The sequence below is a fragment of the Etheostoma cragini genome, chromosome 12, assembly GCF_013103735.1.
Source record: "Etheostoma cragini isolate CJK2018 chromosome 12, CSU_Ecrag_1.0, whole genome shotgun sequence".
In the NCBI taxonomy this organism is placed as follows: Eukaryota; Metazoa; Chordata; class Actinopteri; order Perciformes; family Percidae; genus Etheostoma; species Etheostoma cragini.
The window spans coordinates 22,455,596-22,476,045 of NC_048418.1; the positions used below are offsets into that span (position 1 = coordinate 22,455,596).

Sequence of the window (20,450 nt, forward strand, 5' to 3'; positions counted from 1 at the left end):
TCCTTCTTTCTACTGCTTCTTTGTTCAAAGTTTTTGTTACTATTTTTGAACCTATTCTTGCCTTTACTTCCTTCTTTCTATCCCCTTTTTCAAAGGTTTTGTCATTTTCTTGCCTGAGAGACTAGGCTTAAAAATACTGTTCAAAGGCGGAAGATCATTGAAAAAAGCTTGAGAACCGCTGAGAATACTGAGAAAACAGAAGTAACGGGGAGGAGCATCACATTGTTTAGCCTAAAGACCATTTACATTATTTACATTTGAACATTTACTGCAGTCTGTCAGTAGATATCATCAGCAGGATAGTCCAGGAATGTCTCCTCTCTTAGCATGAGGATGAAGAGTTGTATTGGTCAAATTCATAAAAATAGATGAAAATAGCTTCTTCTTCAAATCAACAGTAGAAACAGGCTGAAGATGGGAAGTCACTGATGCTGAGAGGTGAAAATGATCCACCATCATGCTTTTCAGCTTTTACCCACTTTCCTTTTACAAGATAATGTAATACACAAAGGTAAAGATGCCTTTAAATGAAGATCTGTTTCACCCAGCTTCATCGTTGTTCCTATTGCGTCTGTGGCTATGAGGCTGTGAGTGTCAGAGTGGTCAGGTTCCATGTTCCCCAGGTGGAAACAGGTCTGTCAGCTGTAACAGCACCACATCAGATGAATGAACAGGCTAATAAAGTGGATGAATGAATGATGTAATCACGTGGTGTTATGGAGATGAATGGCGCTCTGGCTTGTTACAGGCTGGATCCTGAGGGAGAGCGATCACTGTTGCCAGGAGAAACCCCCACATTTCACACTTTATTGCTTCACGGATGATCGGCTGCACTAAAAACATCACATATTTTAACCAATGTGCAATAATTATCCTTTTAATTGGCTTCTCTCTTGCATACAAACCCATAAACATAGTGTACAAGTACTTGTACTTAATTGTACCAATTGCAGGCAATTCTCATGGAAATGTACTTCCACTGATCCACCCTATAGGTAGGGTGATGCAATTTCAAATGTTCAGCCCCCTTCCCTTACGGCAACAGTGTTAGCACAGTCTCTTTTTCTCTTAACATAAAATTACATTTAAATAAATGTATTGTAAGATGTTTCGCTGCAGCTGTACACAACTATATCATCTCATTTGGAGAAAAACTAAATAGACATCAAAATCAGCCATGCAGTTGAATTGCGCACACACACACACATTTTCATTAACATTGTCGTCTCAATATATATTCACAGCTCTCCTCCTCTTGAGCTCCGAACCGTGAGCTAACGCCAACGCTGCTTCCATCTGAAGCCTCTCTGTTAATGGCTGTTGTTCTCCAGCGCGGAGATAAGAGCCAATTACTTTGATTCTGATTCACACAACTCCGACAACAAAGCTTTAGCTTCGATTACTCTGTCAACGTTGGGGTACTTGATCTCAACAGCACACCTTCTTCATCTGCCTCTCAATATCCACGGTCTGATGATATCACTTTTTAAAAGAGCAATAACACTCCATTTGGAGAGACGCAGCGTCGCAGCAATGCTGGATAATACATCCTGAGTATCCTCAAGATGAAAGTAAAAGTTTCACAAGCTGTATTTGAGGAAAAAAGAATGCAAACAAGCCCAGTTAGCAAATCATAAATTATCTGCCACCATTTTGGAAAATTTAAAACACCAGCACCTGAATGCTGGGACGTTTTAACAATGACAACAGTACCAAGACTTGGTCCGTTGAATCCCTTTGTCTGTGGTTTTTTAAAGACTAGTTGGCAGTCATTACACAAATATAATTTAAACCATAAATCATATTAAATGAAATTTCCAACCCTATTCACTATGTGACAGCCCAGGGGCACCATTGATGGTAATGCTTTATTGATGTCAATGAGTTCTTTTACGTTTCATACATGCAAATGGAGAGTTTTAAAAGTCCCATGGCATGAAAATGTCACTTTATGAGGTTTTTTAACATTATCATGCATCCCCCCCAGCCTGCCTATGGTCACCCAGTGACTAGAAATGGTGATAGGTGTTAACAGAGCCCTGGGTATCCAGCTCTGCCTTTGAGAAAATGAAAGCTCAGACGGGCCGATTTGATATATGCAAGATACAGACACAGCCCATCTTACAAACGCAAGATTAACCAGAATATACACCAAAAGAACTGATAAGTGCAACCGGTGTAATCCATCGCCTGCCAACTACATGCACATATTTCTGCTCTGTCCCAAGTTGTTATGTTTCTGGTCTATTTGGTACAATTAGCCTGGTCTCCTGGGGGAAATCCTCCTCTGCTGCCTTTCTGGCTTTCATACTACTCTCTACCGTTGTTTCTCTTAATACAACGTCATCTTACAGCACCGTGTGGCTGCAGCTCGGCCCGTTGCGTTCAACACACACTGAAGGGTGATTTTTTTTGAGTGGTTTCTGATGCACACAGCCACGGCCTGAATGTGCATATTTGATGAGTTTGGAGTGGGACCTGGTTAGAAGTCTACAGGGGCCAATTTGTTACAGCAGTTGTCAACAACAGAATCCTGACTCCTAATTAAAAATGCAACAACTTCTCAATTACAGTTGAGAACAACTCAATAGTTTCTCCCTTCCCGCATGGTAAGAGTCTGGGTGTCGTCCTGGACAGCACTCTATCATTCAAATCTCATGTTGTCAAGTCAAACTGGAGTAAAGACTGTTTAGTGGGAGGAACCAATGTGCCCTGCCGAGTTTCCGCCCGGAACTTTAAAAAAGGAGACAGCATCGGAAGTCAAGAGGAACTTTAGTTGATGAGCTGTAAAAGGCAAGAGAAAAGAAGTGATCGCCAGCAAAAGCATGAAGAAGTGATGACCTACAATACCTGAATGGCAGCCGGTTGTTCACCAGCTCCTCCTACTGCTAGAAAAGACTAAGCATCCTAAAGACCTACAAAACTCAAAATGCCTTCCTTGGCTGAAGGAATAATTAAAACTGGAACTTTCAAATTGAACTAGTGAAGTATGGCAAAAAAAAGGAGGAAGAAAAAAAAGGAAGGAAGTGTTTGGTCATTGAGTGAAATCCAGTTCTTTATTTTGGGATGGATGCATCAAATCCCTTTCAATTGGGGAATCTGCACAAATTTTGAAGATACTCGACACACATCAACAACATTACTCGTTGTGCATACTTTCACTTACGTCTCAGTCCTTCTCTCACACCTGACAGCACTGCCATAGTTAATGTCATAGTTATTTTAAATGTACTCGTCACCCAGGGTTCCAGAGTTTAATGTTTTCAGGGTGTTTTAAGTGTAGGGGAGGAGCAGGTACAATACAGTAGTCTGAAGAGGTGAAATGAGAGGGAGAGTGCTGTAATCCCTGAGGAGATCATGCGTGGTGAGGGCACAGCCTCGCTGAGGTAGAGAGTGCCGAGCCGTTCAAAAACACGGCGCCGCTTTTCCCCCGGCTGAGCTTTGGCATTTCACCTCCCTGAACACAAGGGACCAGTGGAGCACAAACACAGTAGGCTCATAGGAAAATGGAGCTGAATGTTGTATACCTCCTGGACTCTGCAGCCGCTGAACCGCAGGGTTGGACAGTGAGCTTCCTGCATGTTAAACCAAACTCCAGAGTTCTATGGCAAGGAATACCAACAGTCCCATTCACATGTACACACACATGCAAGTCTACATATATACCTATGCACTCATAATATCTGTTTTCTTCTTCTAGGTGAAGAAGAAGACTCCTGTTCCAGAAATTTGGATTTTGAATATGTGGTGGTCCTCAATGTTCCCTTCAAACTTGCTAGGGCCGGGAAGCGATGATACCCGGTGGCAGCGCCTGTGAGTCGAAATTGCGAAAGGCGGAGCAGTATGTCCTGTATGTCCCTAGCCAGCTAACGTACTTCAAGATGGCGCATGACAATGGAGAGTCTACCCCAGTCCATGCAAGCGCATATGTAAAATTAGGAATTACAAATACGTTACAGACTGGGGCTTTAAAGATTACTATTTGGGCCTTTTTAGGCCTTTATTGACAGGACAGCTGAAGAAATGAAAGGGGAGAGAGAGGGGGAATGACATACAGCAAAGGAGCGCAAGTCGGGGTCCACCGACTGAGCTATCCGGGCGCCCAGGTACATGACACTCTTCTTTGAAAAAGGTAAAAAGACTGTATTTGGATGGCTATTTCATATTGAAAAGGTTAGTACATTTAAAAGCTGGGTTACAACCCTTGTGTAGCGGCTCAAACAGCCTTCTTCACAGTGTTTTGTTTTCTTTCTGTCAGCCTCAACTTCTAATTGAGGGTGTTTTCTCCTGGCATTTACATTCTTGGCATCCAGGGTAATAGAAAAAAGGGTTGACATTTATAAAGAAGTCAACAGAAAGCAATAATACAGGCTTCAAGATGTCAGAGGTATAATACACTTACAGTTGAAAGCCACGAGAAAGCCTATTATTGAGAATAAAGCTAGGAAAACGAGAGCTGTTTAGCTTTAAGATCACTTCAGAGGCAATTACAGGAGGTAAACAGAGGCAAAGAGGTGGGGGGGGGGACACAAAGAAAAGCGAGGTTTTTGTTGATAAGATGACTTCTCGGCTTATACCAGAAAATAGGACTTGATTCTGCTGTCTTAAATCTGCTATGGTAGCAAACAACAGTATTAGTTGATCTACGTAATACTAAGCCGAAATGCTATCCTGTAAACAAATAAAAGACATCACAGACAAGAGCAGGACACACTTTAGCTATGGAGTAGTATTCAGATCCTTGACTTAAGTAAAAGTTTAGATACCACACTGTAAAAAAGTAAAAGTCCTGCAATAAAAATGTCACTGAAGTGTGTAAGTATCATCAGGAAAATGAACCTACAGTATTACAAGTAAAAGTACTCGAAAAATCCTCCCATGTTATAAAGAGTAAAGGATCTAAACAGTTGTGTGTTTAATGGGCTAGAAATGGTAATACTTGTAAGCCCTGCCCTGGGTATCCTGCTCTGCCTTTGAGAAAATTAATCTGTAGCTCCTCAAAAGCTACAGACTCAGAAATGGCAAATCCTAAGGAAAGCTTATTGTGGGACTGGCTCTAGTGGCTGCAGATATGGTATTAGGGGACCACTAAATTCTATATAAAAGAGACTTCAGATACAGTATTAGGGGACCACTAAGGTCTATATAAAGAGACTTCAGATACAGTATTAGGGACCACTAAGGTCTATATAAAAGAGACTTCAGATACAGTATTAGGGGACCACTAAGGTCTATATAAAAGAGACTTCAGATACAGTATTAGGGGACCACTAAGGTCTACATAAAAGAGACTTCAGATACCGTATTAGGAAGTAGAAGGTGGCATGAAAAGAAAAGACTCAAGTAAAGTACAAGTACCTCAACATTTTGACTTAAATACAGTACTGGAGTGAATGTATCCATTTACATCCCACCACTGAAACCATTATATTTTCATTTGAGGGATTGGAAATGTATTCTCATCTCAATAAAATACCCCATCAAATGAATTGTTAATGGTTTCTGCTGCTTGAGGAGGATTTAGAGGGGGTCACGTTCATCCATCCACAGTGTCACTTTTATCACTGGGGGGGAATAAACTGTGGAATAAAAAGGCAGTAAAAAGTCTTTAAAAACCTCCCGAAGTGCCAAAGCCTTGGCACTGTCAAGCACGATTAATCACCACTGACATGATAGGCAGACCGATACTTGGCTCATTCACCTGCGTTCTCCCCTTCTTTACTGTTTTACTGAATAACAAAGCTCCTGCCCACAGAGTCCAGGACGGAGTCGGAGACCCTGAATACCGATGAGCTCCATCCATCAGCTCGACAAACAGCAGTGAACAGAAGGTGCTGCACTTCTAGCTCTATAAGCCCCACACACCCAGAGTTCAGGGCTCTCAGTGTGAGCCCAGTCTGTTAAGGAAAGATTCAGGAGCAGCACAACTCGTTCCATACATGAAAAAGGTTCGCGAGACTTTGATTAATTACACATAAGCATTTAATGGAATCTTAATTGAGGAAGAAATCATGCAGGCAGTACAGTTTGACCATGATGTGATATTGTGTTGTGCCATCCCAACTCTCTTAAGTTCCTGTATTTAAACCACTAGTTCTTAACCTTTTTTGGCCCAGTGCCCCCCCAATCCATTATCCAGGTCTCTAACTGCCCCCCATCAAATGAGATGTAGGCTAATTGCCACAAAAATTAATGTTTACGCCCTAATATTCGAGGCGGGTATGGCTGCAGCCTGGCGCGTCCCATGTCAGGCCGTCCCGTGTCATGCTGAGGTGTGTCCAACGGTAAGTTCATTGGGTCAAAAACAAAATGTTGTAAATGATTTTTCAGATGGAGTCACGGGTAAGTTTGTGACCACGTTTGTTGCAATCAATTGAAGAACGTTAAAAACTGTTAGCCTAACACTTTTAGCCATACACTTAGTTTGCTGTTTTCTGAATGTTATGGTTGTGTCCCTGATGTTAACGTACATTTGAAACTAACGGCAGGATTTCCAAGACTACAAAAATAAACATTTAACACTCTTTCCAGGACTCCTTTTTAAGTTTATATTATCTATTGGTTTTACACTTCACTGGGACATTTCTGCAAATACAATTGCTTATCAGCATGGCAAGAGGGCATGAGACGGGAGGCTCCAGGTTGCAGCCATAGAAGGATTTTTTTGGTTTGCTAGGAATTTATTCATTAGCATAATAGACACAAGCTTTTTTTATTCCAGACGCGAGGCGGGACGGCATGAGACGGGACGGTATGACATGGGACGCTCCAGGCTGCAGCCATACAGTCTTGTAATATTAGGCATGTTATTGTTGCCCCCTCCCCTCCTCGTCCTATGAACGCCCCCATTGAGAAACAACAATTCAAACTCATGCTGGAGGGGTTACGTTTAACTGAACCTTAAAAAGAAGAGATCCGGCAGGGAAGTAGTGAAGAGGTATAAAAAAAGAGTGCTTTGTGTATATAACTTTCAAAGCGGCATGTCAAAGGTGTTGCAAGGATTTTGTTCTTCCAGTGCAATTCCCTTGAAATTAACTGATTTCACAGCAAATATTTTTGCAGTTTCAATTGCTTGCGAGCCCTAAAAAAAGGGTTCTGTTTGGTTCCCACTTGCCGCAAACGCAAAGTTCAAATGTCCCCAATCCAACTTCAAACATGTCAACCAAGAGCGTTCATCAACTTTTTCAATATATGCAAATTTGAAAAAACTGGGATTGACACACAGCGCCTTTCAGCCACAGTAACTTAATGAGAGCCTGTGCCCTCACCGCGGCGGTTACTAGACTGAAACGAAATGAGAAAAACTAAAATAATTACCTCGTTAAAGAAGCTGTGACACCATGCGCCAGCTGGAGAGATGTACAGCAAGCCAAAAAATAACCTCTAATGTTTGTTTTTTTAAGATTATTTTTTTGGGGCATTTTATGGCTTTAATGGACAGGACAGTTGAAGTTATGAAAGGGGAGAGAGAGGGGGAGTGACATGCAGCAAAGGGCTGCAGGCTGGACTCGAACCCGGGCCGGCTGCGTCGAGGAGTAAACCTCTATATATGGGCACCCGCTCTACCAACTGAGCTATCTGGGTGCCCAACCTCTAATGTTTTTATTTATTCAATGTTCGATTCATATTCTGGGCGTGATATAGATAGAACAAGCTGATTAAAACTGCTGAATTATTCAACGGGAGCCAGTGTGTGTTCTCAAGCTGCCTGTGGTCCGACTTGTTAATTGATTAATTGAAATGCAGAGCAGCGTACTGCGCTAACTAATACCCTGAAGGTAAAGACATGGCAGGAGCTCGCCTCCTCTGGTTTAATTAGCGTTGCTTTGACACGTCATTAATAGCACAGGATGAGAGAATCCGGTCGGGCTTCACAGCAACATATGGCACACCTACCACCTATCCACACTGCAACTGCAAACACCTGACCAAAGTGTTTCATGCTGGATTTCTTTAAATCATGCACGTATGCTGAATACCCTTGAGCACATAGAAGGCCCTATTTTAATGATCTAAGCGCACAGCGTGAGGTGCTCGGCGCAGGTGTGTTTAGGGTGTGTCCAAATCCACGTTTTCTAGTAAAAAAGCGTCCATGCGCCTGGCGCATGGTTCAAAGGGGTTGTACTTAGTGTCTTCATTAATCATAGGTGTATTCTGGGCGAAACATGTAACCAATCAAAGCGTCATCTCGCATTCCCTTTTAAAGCCAGGCGTGTTTGGAGCTTGCCGCATTGCTATTATGATGGAGGATTTGCAACATAATATTTTTATATACAATCTTTTGCATGTGTGTGCGCTTTTGCGCGTCCCTGTGTGTGTGTGTAACAAGCATAGTGAGCACGCTGTGCATAAGCCTAGGAGCATTTTACTTATAGCAAGGAAATGTACAGGTTCTGTTGGTCAATGGTGTGATCACTTCCCGCTGCCTCAAGATAACAATACGCCCAGAATGCACCTGAACGCACCCTTTCTGTAAGACCTGCCTGCCCATGGGCGCAAAGACGGGTGCAAAGACTCTACGTATAGTAAAGGGTATGTGATCATGTTGTGGGGAGAGGATATTTTCATTTAATTTAATTCCAAAGGCCAAGGGAACTTTATTAGGATGCATAGTATCCTGGATCCGTGAAATAACTGGCCTTTAATAATAAAAATCTGCCTGCTTCTATGGGAATTTGACATAGGGGTGTCAATACGTCTCATGCCCCTGTATTTTAAGGAAGAACATTTATTTATTTACGATACATTATTCATTCACAAAAGAAATTGGTGTCCATAAAGGTTGGATTTTTCCTCAAGATTAGTTGCCAATAGATGATTTTGTATTCCTCTTTTTAGTCAACTTAAGCAGGGGTTACCATTTTCATGAGCAACACTGTAAACTATCACCCAATCCTGTGTTACATCTTCTAAGCCAGCTTCATTCCAATGCCCTACTACTAGTTTTACCGTTTTTGGGGATTTAAGGTTCAATAAACCCAATTCATATTCATTTATACCTAAGATTTGAGTCAAAAACCCCAGAAATGATTAATTATTTCGACTAATAGTTAAGATCAGAGAAAATTATTTCGACTGATACCAAAGCTTGTTTTGATTGAAAGAATCCCATATTTTTTATAGAAATATTAAAAACGGGTAAAATTTGACACAAGGACAACATGGTGGTAAAAATATTCAAGTTGGTAAATAAGATGGCAAACGATCCAAAATCTCAAAGGAATATTTCGACATTTTGGTCAAACTACTTAGCTTTATGTTGCTCTGTGGCGACATCGGAAATACGCTTACTCGTTTCTTGCTGCCAGTTTGATCGTGGCCTCTTTCTCGTTCTGAAACCCATGGAAGATCCCTCCGATCACCATCCTTGTCTTTGGCCGGGCCCATCTGGATCAACTTAGACTGGGCAAACAGCCAATATAGAAATAGCCAACTTCTCACTGATGCGCTTGATTGCTTACGGAGGTCATAAAGAGGCATTGTTATCAAATTGAGACGGTGTAATAACCAGTAAAAAAAAACTCCTTGTAGTAACTTTAAGCTGAAGTTTAAGGGACGCTGGCAGGTGGATATTGTTACCTGTGGACAGAGGCAGGCTAGCTGTTGTCAAAAAATGTCAAACTATTCCCGTTAACAGGCCAAAAGTTTGGACACAATTCTCATTCAATTCGTTTCCTTTATTTTCATGGCTATTTGCATTGTAGATTCTTACTGAAAGCATCAAAACTATGAATGAACACATATGAAGTTATGTACTTGACAAAAATGTGTGAAATAACTCTTCAATAAGTCGCATATTTTAGATTCCTCAAAGTAGCCATTCTTCTGCTTTTTTGATAGTGCTACAAACCCTTGGCATTCTCTCAATGAGCTTCATGAAGTAGTCACCTGAAATGGTTTTCACCCCACAGGTGTTCCTTGTCAGGGTTAATTAGTGGAATTTATTGCTTTATTAATGGAGTTGGGACCATCAGTTGTGTTGTGCAGAAGTCAGGTTGACACACAGCCGACAGCCCTATTGGACGACTGGTAGAATTCATATTATGGCAAGAACCAATCAGCTAAGTAAAGAGAAACGAGTGGCCATTATTACTTTCAGAAATTAAGGTCAGTTGGTCCGGAAAAATTGCTAAAACTTTGAACGTGTCCCCAAGTGCAGTCACAAAAACCATCAAGCGCTACAACAAAACTGGCTCACATGAGGACCGCCCCAGGGAAGGAAGACACCAAGTCACCTCTGCTGCTGAGGATAAGTTCATCCTAGTCACCAGCCACAGAAATCGCAAGTTAACAGCAGCTCAGATTAGAGACCAGATGAATACCACACAGAGTTCTAGCAGCAGACACATCTCTAGAACAACTGTTAAGAGGAGAAATAGCAAATTGTCAAAATCGGCAGCTACGGAACCACTGCTGAGGAGAGGCCACAAGCAGAAGAGATTTTGTTTGGGCCAAAGAAACACAAGGAATGGACATTAGACCAGTGGAAATCTCGGCTTTGGTCTGATGAGTCCAAGTTTGAGATCTTTGTGTTTAGTTGCCCCGTCATTTATTTTTCCACAGGACAATGACCCCAAACACACCTCCAGGCTGTGGAAGGGCTATTTGACCAAGAAGGAGAGTGATGGAGTGCTGCGCCTCCACAATCACCGGACCTGAACCCAATCAAGATGGTTTGGGGTGAGCCTCACCGCAGAGTGAAGACAAAAGGATCAACAAGTGCTAAGCATCTCTGGGAAGTCCTTCAAGACTGTTGGAAAACAATTTCAGGTGACTACCTCTTGAAGCTCATCAAGAGAATGCCAAGAGTGTGCAAAGCAGTAATCAGAGCAAAGGTTGGCTACTATGAAGAAACTAGAATATAAGACATGTTTTCAGTTATTTCACACTTTTTTGTTAAGTACAAAATGCCATGTGTTCATTCATTGTTGTTATGCCTTAAGTGATAATCTACAATGTAAATTGTCATGAATATAAACAAAACAAATTGAACGAGAAGGTGATTCCCAACTTTTGGCCCGTAGTGTGTTTAAGCATTATATGACAGATGTAAATCAGTGAATAGAGTTAGTATTTACAACCTACATATAACATTGCTTTAGGACAATGGTCTGACAGGTATGTTTCCAATCTTGCCGCAGGCAAATGCAAATTCCCATACCGGGAGTTGAACCCGGGCCACCTGGGTGAAAACCAGGAATCCTAACCGCTAGACCATATGGGACTGGCTAGGTTGCATTGACAGGGTTTTCATGAATTAATTCATAGTCTGGCTGACATCAAGTCTTCTCATGAACAAGAGCGAAAAAAATTCTTAAGAAAGTTTTATCTTGAAGCTTTTTAGTGTTAATTTTGCCTATAATGTATAGCAGTGGCTATTTGCTTTTCTACACAAAGAAAATAAAAAACGATGAACCATGATGAATTAAAAATCATGGTGCATGGTCCATGTTCCCAAACTACAACACTGACTATTATTTGGTTCTTTCCAAAGTAGAAAACTTCAATTTAGAAGTGTTAGATAATTTATCTTGATTTAAGATTGAATTTGTTATTTTAAGTGTTCAACTTTACACTATAATGTTAAATTAAGAAAGCTTGTCAAGTGAAATTATCTTTCTGCATGGACAGATAATTTGACTTGTTTGGAGTACCTTTTCCTTCAGTATAGTGTTTTATCTTGTTTTTTAGACACACTTTTTTGCAGTGAAGGCAGTGTCAAGTTGAGTACATCTCTACAAGTCGTATGTATCTAATGTAGCTATTGTGATGTGTGTCTCCACCTTTCATGCAATAAGAATGTCCTGCAGCAGTAGAAAGAGAGACAAAGTCTAATTTTAAGGTCTTCTCTATCCATCCATCCATCCATCCATCCATCTTCATTCACTTATCCAGTATCGGGTCGCGGGGGAAGCAGCTCCAGTAGGGGACCACAAACTTCCCTTTCCCGAGCCACATCAACCAGCTCCGACTGGAGGATCCCGAGGCGTTCCCAGGCCAGGTTGGATATATAATCTCTCCACCTAGCCCGGGGTCTTCCCCGAGGCCTCCTCCCAGCTGGACGTGCCTGGAACACCTCCCTAGGAGGCATCCTTACCAGATGCCCGAACCACCTCAACTGGCTCCTTTCGAGGCGAAAGAGCAGCGGCTCTACTCGAGCTCCTCTCGGATGACTGAGCTTCTCACCCTATCTCTAAGGGAGACACCAGCCACCCTACTGAGGAAACCGTTTTCGGGCGCTTGTACCTTGAATCTCGTTCTTTTGGTCGTGACCCAGCCTGGATGACCATAGGTGAGGGTAGGAACGAAAATTGCTCTGTAGATCAAAAGCTTTGAGCTTTAATTGTAAGGTCTTCTCCTCTGTGTCAAAAGATCTGTCAGCTTCAGAAGGTTCACTAAATGCACATTATTTGTACATTGAGCAGCCCACACACACACAGCCTCCTAATGCATACATCACTCTGCATCAATCTACTGCATGGCTTTGAAAGGATAAAACAATCCTCCTCAGTGAGGCTCATCACGCCGAGGAGCCATGTAGGAGGCTGTGTGGGAGACAGACATCAACCAAATGAAGTTATCAAATACAGCATTACAGCAAAACTGCCAAGTTCAACTCACATAAACACAGATGAGAGAGTTGAAGCAAGCAGGACAAACAGGACTTCCTCCGGGGTTGAGCTCAAACACTGCTGAAGCCCAAAACATTCAATGTCGATTACACCGAATTATGCAGGTTTAGATAGATTTTACATTACTCATACTAATAGCTTCAGAGGGAGATATGTATCAAAACGTATCTACTAATCCACCAGCTGCAGCAAGCAAGTGATTTGAATATATTTGCCTCTTAATTAAAATTTGGTAATTTTCTTCCGTCATTTAGGCAAAAAGACCACAAATATCATCATTCAGGCAGCTTAGCAAAATTAATGTATTTCAGGAGTGAGACGTTTAATCAAATTGGACACTTGGGATAGGAAATGGAGAAGAAAAAACCTAGCATGGCTTAACAATTGTAACGCCAGAATAGGACATTGCAAACCTTTTGTTTTCCCTGCGCAATCCACTGATCTAAGGGTAAGGTTTTCTATAATGAGATAGAAAAAATAAATTTGCAACAAGTGAAGCCTTGCTTCCACACACCCATTCTTCCACCTCGACCTCCTCCTTGATGTTTTGCGGTGGAATCCCAACGTTGCGCTATCTCATATATTTAATTTTGAAATAAGGGAAAACAAACTAGAGAACTAATTTATTGGTAACACTTTACTTGAAGGTATCTACATAAGAGTGACATAACACTGTCATAAACACATGTCACTGTCATGACAAAGTCACTGTCATGACAAAGTCATGACACATGAACCCTAACCCTAACTTGTCTTGACAAAACCGAATGACACTTACGTAAATGTTTATGACTTGTTTATAATGTTTTATGACATGTTAATGACAGTGTCCCGTCACTCTTATGTAGACAGTATTAGGGTCGATACTAAGGTCGATATACAAGCATCCAAACTCCAACCATCATCTTTCATAAACCTAAACAACCTGGACATCCAGACCCAAATCCGAAAGATTAAGAGTCTGGCATTGAGTAATGAAAGCCGTCCATCTCGAGGTGGGCAACAAGCGTGCATTTGAAAATCTCTTGCATGCAATTGGATAACACTACAACCAAGCACAACAACACACAGGGTGACGCATCAAGAGCCCCATACGCTTAGCTACCAGCGGAGCTAACTGGTAGATTAAACTGTTGTCATGTGTTCAGCTCGCCTCTGGCCCCTCCTATTTCAGATACACCGATGTGATTGGTTCAGCTCAGCTAAAAGGGTATAGTTAATGAGAAGCATTACTTGACGCCAGAGCAACTCACTGTGCAAATTCAAATTGTGCTCTAACAAGAGCTCTGCATTTCCATGGTTAACCAAGCCACAACTGTTTCACAACATTAAAGGTCAATTACGGTCGATTCCAATAGGTAGCTTTGTCTTTTTGAAATTTGGAGTGCAGTCAGTAGAGAGAGAAACCAAATCAATCGGTGCTGTCTACACCGAGTTATCCTCCTGCTAGAGTTAGCACCCAACAGTCTAACACAGGGCAAGTTTTAAATGTGTTTTTAGCTTCTAAAAATGTTCTTCAAAAAGTCCTTACAAGTGCCTACTCATGTGCAAGGATTCCTTTTGAGAGAACACAGTGAATCTGACTGCAGTAGATGTGACAAAAAGGCATAAAAGTTGGGTTAACCCAAACTTCTGTTCTTTTCTGGTGAAGTCCACACTAGTAGATTGTCAAACTCATACAATCCAATATTCCAAAATGTTTTTTTTCCACAAAAAACGATTTGCCGTAATGTCCTTATTAATGACTAGATGAAACAGTCTGTAAACTGTCACCACAGTGGAGCCAGGAGAGCTACAAGAGTTCAAGAGCTATTGAGCATGCTCAAAGGTAACTAAGCAACAGTGGGCTCTTGAACTTTTGACTTGCAGCCAGCCGCTCTGCTCTCTTGGCTCCTCTGTGGTCCCATGGTTTGCCACTGTGTAGCCTCTTTACTTCTCCACTAAACCATAACAAGAGCCGCAGTCGCAGCATCTACTCAGTGCTACTTTACAGCCGTCCTCCCACAGGAGACATTAGAAGATGAGTGCTCTTTAAAAAAAACTTCTCTGCAGATAATTTGGCGTTCTCCATCTTCCCCTGCCTGTCAAACAGCCAGAGCTCAGTTTCTGTCCTTTCCAGAAGTTGAGCCAGCACTTTCACACTTCACGGGACAGTGTAATTGGAGGGTAGCCGGGGTAAAAGTCCTGACAGACCCCAATTAGGGCAGACATATAGGATATGTTGGACATCTCTTGTCATAGCTTTTTGGTCCCGTCTTTCTGCATGCATTGTTCTTAAACATCTGAGGGAATACAAACTTCAGCACAAAGAGATCCCAGTTGCATGGATAAAAAAACTTGCGATTTCAAAATCCTAAATTGCCCAGACTGAAGACATAAGAGGCCCTTCAGAACATAGACTTTACACCACATAACACGTTAAAGTGACAAACTTCCTGTCAGAACAATGCTGGTGCTGGTTGTGTAGGGGGCGTAGCTCCAGAGTAGAACAGTACGGCACACATTTGTTTTCCGCCTTGAATGTAATCTTTTGAAAGACCTAAGCGCCTTATCTCTGTGTTGATAACGCACTTTACAGAAATTCAATTTGTTATGTTGCTTGGTACCCTGAGGGCTCCATCTGCTCCCCGAGGAGCAGCATCAGACAGCTTCAGTCCATTTACAGTACACACATATGTTCACATGTGTTTGATGATGACTTATACAGTGTAAATCCCTGATAGGAACACCTTTCTTCTTGCCTTTACTAGGGAAGGGTTGAGAGTTAAAGTGCAGAATTTAGAAAGTGCGGATTTATGGCAAAGCCCAACCCAAGTGACTTTGCTGTTTTAAGAGCGTCCTGCGCCCACGTCGTTTAAACAGCAAATGCACCTGCGCCCGTCTGTGCGCCTGTGGGTGTGCTGGTTTTACAGGGAGGTGTGTTCAGGTGCATTCTGGGCCTATTGCTATCTTGAGGCAGCGGGAAGTGGCCGCGCTATTGACCAACAAAAACCTGGTCTAAAGGCAATAGCGCAGCATGTCATTGTTATTTTAACAGCGCATTAGTAAAAGCGCCTAGGGAGCAGCACACACACACACACATGCAAAAGATAACATATACACTTATGATGGTGCAAATCCTCCATCATAAAAGCAAAGTGCTTCACGCCGTGCAGTTAGATTGTTAAAATAGGGCACTTAGTGTCATTATGGACATTACTATTGACCTATGTCATGATGTGATGTACTGGATGGGACCAAATGTCCTCCAAACTCCAAACTAGACCACATAGAACAAAACACCCTCACACCAGGAGTGATGAATAAAAACTATTACAACGTGCAACACTGTTATTACAATTTACCCCCCCCCCCGCCCCACATGAATTGCTGCTGAAACAGTGTGAATTTTCCCATTGAGGCATTAATGAAGGATTCTGAATGTTGAATCTTTAATAAACATCAGTTACAGATGATAGAACTCACTCCTGAGTCGAATGCTGATTCTTTTTTCCATTAAGCTGCAGGCGTCAATCCAGAGTATATTTTGTCTCATCCTTCATATTCTTCTGGAATCACTGTTGTTCAGTTTTATATTACTCTATTCTGGGATCTTTGACGATGAATCCGCCACTCTGGCGTCCACCCTTAAAATATGTCTCATAAATATACATTACCATAAATCCAACATATTTGAAAACAACACTGATGATACGTTTGCTGACCTATAGGTAAGGAAGCCACTATGGCAGCCATCCACAGATACAGTAAAGCTAATGGATTCACTGTGCCTTCCACGTGTATATTTGATATTAAGACATGATGATATATGATTATGTGAACAGTAGCTAAGCATTGTTGGGCACCTTAAAAAGGCATGTGTTAAGGCTTCAGGCCACACTACATGTTATTGTAGACCCAGTTTATTATGCAACTCAATTCTATTTATTGAAGACGTTTTTCCATTACATGGCACCTGCTCGACTCGACTCAACTCTAAACGTCATTTTTGTTTTTCATTATTAAAAAAAGTACCTGGTGCTAGCTAACAGGTGCTTTTTTAGTATCGCCTCCATCAAGGTTCCAAGTGAGCTGAGGCGATTGCAAAATGTGATGTGAAAACCTGCAGACTACTGATTGGTTGGAGAGAATCGTCACTAATCACTGCATCATCATTGCTAGCGACAGATGGGGGGTTGTTTGCTGCCTCCAGCTTCGTTTGAAACAAAATTTGCCTTCCAGCTGCCCCCGCTGAGAATTAAAAACAACACCCCGTGGTTCATTTCTTTAACTGTCTATGGAAACCACGGCTGAGCCAAGCCGAGCAGACTCGTATTAGCAGTGGGTAAATTTAGTAGGGGGTCCTTGCTTGTGTCTTTTTCAGGTTAGGGGTCCTTGTCCTAAAAATTGTTGAAGACCACTCCTCTAATTGATAATTCAACTCAGGTTGAAGTTGGTTTGAGCAATGTTGGAAACTCCGTGATGTCACCAAACCCTTCAAAGTATTAGCAATGATGACACAGCCTGGTCACAAAATGTTACCAGCGCATTAGGAGGTGTGTAAAAATGTAAATGGCCACCTTGGAAAACAATGCCAAAGTAAAGTCAATGAGAAGATAACATAGCATTAAGAGAGACAATGTAGAGAGTAGTATGAAAGGCTGAAAATCAGCTAAGGGAGGTTGGTTGGGGGGGGTGGGGGGTGGATGGGTCAAACAACACAGGACTTTGACCCAGGGTGTCCCGCGTCCACCTGTTGTCGCCCCAATCTTATTTTGGGTCATCTTTCCCGATGTTTTTGTCACTTTTTTCAACGTTTTTTTATTACGTTTTAATAGATTTTTCCCGCACTGATCTTATCCAGCGTCCCACTACCTCCCATCCCTGAGATCCTCTTCCTCCATACACCTCTCTGTCCCATCCACCCGTCTCACCACCATGGGGGGGCAGATCAATCAGCCGCTCTGCTCCCCGTCTCTGGAACTCATTATCCCCCAACTCAGAAACATTGATTCATTCCCCCATTTCAAGTCTCAACTCAAAACACATCTGTTTAAAAACTGCCTGTTCCACTTGAATATCTATTGCTCTGCCATTTTTGTTGTTTCTGTTGTCTAGTATTTTTTTAATTTTTTTATTTATGTGTACGTACTTGAGTGCCGAGTAAGGCGCCTTTAACTAAAATGTATGTTAACATTATTCCTATTTTTGACATTTTTTGTTGTAATTTTCCAAATTTTTGAATCTTCTTCCCAAATTTTTGTAACTTTTTTCAATTTTCTTTTATAATTTTTTTTCAACCCGGCAAGTTTTTTTTCTTGATCAAAAACGTTTTTGTCGTCTTTTTCAAATGTTTTTGTCACTTTTTTCAATGTTTTTTTGTCACTTCTTATGATGAAATATCGATTTTTCCTGCACTATTTTGTCATTTTTTGTTATATTTCCCCCAAATTTTTTAGTTTTTTTAAACATCCTTTCATAATTTATTTTTTCAAATGCTATAAAATTGAATAAAAGACCCAAATTCAATGAAAGTAGTGCATTGATCATTCATTTTACTTGTTTTATGGAACCATCCATGTTATTCATTTTGGACAATATGGTTGAATATATATATTTCTGATTTACTTTTTGAATGTGGATCAAAATTAACCCGAGGTTAAACACAGGCATATCTCCATTTACGATGCGGTTTTAGGTCATACATTCTGACCTACGTCAGACTAAACAGTACAGGGACTACTTCAGACAGTCTTCGGTCTCAGGATCTTTTCTTGCTGTCCTTTCCAAAGGTCAGAAGAACTCAACTGGGAAAAAAGGTGTTCATGTTTGCTGCTCCCTCTACCTGGACAAAGTCACAGGAAACCTTGCTACTTGACCAGCTGCTCTCATTGGTCCATTTGAAGAAGATGCTAAATGACTCAGAGGCCTACACATATGGCTGTAGATGATTTTCCTGATGTGTTAAGGACTGCGGTTGACTTTGGGAACCATTTTGCCTCTTTAACTGTTTTATGTTTTTAATGTCTTGTGGACTTTTTGTGTCTATGCGACTGTTCTGCTGCATGTCTTTGACAAGACACTCAATGACTTTTTTCTTTTTGGGGTGAAATGAAGGTATTGTTTTAAATAAAGGTCCTTTTTACTTAGTACATATTTCATATATGTTGTATGTATTGTATCCCAGTATTTCATTTACATTTATAGTCTGTGCTGTGTGAATGATTTTGCTGCTGTAACACCATAATTTCCCATTTTTTATGGGATCAATAGATATCTTTATCTATCTATCTGTGTATCTATCTATCTATCTATCTATTTTCTTTAACAAGTCAGACATTTCTCCCCAGAGATGTCCCCTACCCAATTGTATTTATTGAATAAAAAACGCCACAGTGGATAAAAGTATGAGTTGACACATGAGAAATGAAAGCTGCTGATGACCATGTAGCCGTAAATAAATAGAGACATTGATTGAGTCTTTTATTTTATCCAAATTAAGGAATTAAATGTTTATATAATTAATTCATGGGTTAAATAATGGCATGCACAAATCATTTCTTACATACCACTAATTACATACCATGAGAAGTACACTGCCAATAAATTGGCCACATATCCTTCATAAAACCTCTGTAGCCTTTACTTTAATAATCTGGTTCGATGTTTTATTGACTGAGAGCAGAGTGTGAGGACCGCAGAGGAAATCCCAGTTTGAAAGAGGCTGTTTCTTCACATTTCAAATATCAGTAGAATCACTTTTTTATGCGCTGGGCATTAATATTAATACCAGTGCAATCTTGCAAAAATCCACAACTTGCAGGGCTCTGCAAAACTGAGAGTTGAACATGAAACACACACACACACACACTCACACACACACCAAAAAGCCAGCAGAGGGTGAAATTGTAGAGGCAGTTAAGAATGTCACTGCGGGGAAACCGACAGAAGAAAACTGCTAAATTCTCTGAGCAAAACTATCTCTTCATCCCCCTTCTTTTTTCATGCACTTCGTGCATCCCTTCGCCCCTTCTCACCCTTCTAAACTCAAGTTTCTCTCCTCCTACTGTCCTATTTCCTCTTTCCTTCTCTCATCTCTCTCCCTTTCCTCCCTTTCCTTCATACCTGCTATCCTCCTCTGCCTCCTGCTCCGTCTTATGAGGTCAAATCATCCCAAAGATGAGAGGCAATGCATCCAGAAAGCAGATGGTGGCCTGTACGCACACACACACACACACACACACGCATGCACACACCTACACACAAACATGCACGCACGCATGCACACACACACACACACACAGAAAAGTCATTGAGGGATAAAATGGAAAAGGCAGTATAAAATGTCACTGCAGTTTGAAACACAGAGGGAATACTACTACCAGACAGCCTGCAGACTCTGACCCCTAAACTTTATCTTCACCTTCTTTATTTTGCTCTTCCTCCTCCTCTTCTTTCTTCCCTTATCCACCTTCATTTCTTCTCACCCTCATTTTTCTCCTGCAGCCTACCCTTTCCTACTGTTTTGCCTCAAAGTGCTTAGCTCGGAATTAACTCTGCCTTGTTGTGTTGAAACTCAGCCTTAGCTTTCCTTCTTTAATGGCCACTGACTCAGCTCTGTCCTCCTCGCTAATGCAAACTGACCGGCCCTGTTTCTCCTCATCAGCTGTCTGCAGAGCTGTGGCAACGCGATACCGACTTCATGAAAACTCAACCCGATCTCACACCAGTTCGTGAAATGGTCACCTAATTTAGATTTATTAATTTGTGTACATATCACAATTTTCGAACGGAACCATTTCACAAATTACCCATGACACTGGGTTGCTCTGGGGGGAT

General features: G+C 41.4%; 1 protein-coding gene and 1 non-coding gene across 2 annotated transcripts in view; both read right to left on the reverse strand.

The window, feature by feature from the left end:
- LOC117954135 (contactin-associated protein-like 4) overlaps positions 1-20,450 on the reverse strand; it is a 151,858-nt gene that overhangs the window by 116,347 nt on the left and 15,061 nt on the right. The gene's annotated exons all lie outside the window — the stretch shown is intronic.
- Positions 11,153-11,224, reverse strand: trnae-uuc. Its single transcript has one exon. It is a non-coding gene; the product is annotated as a tRNA-Glu (tRNA).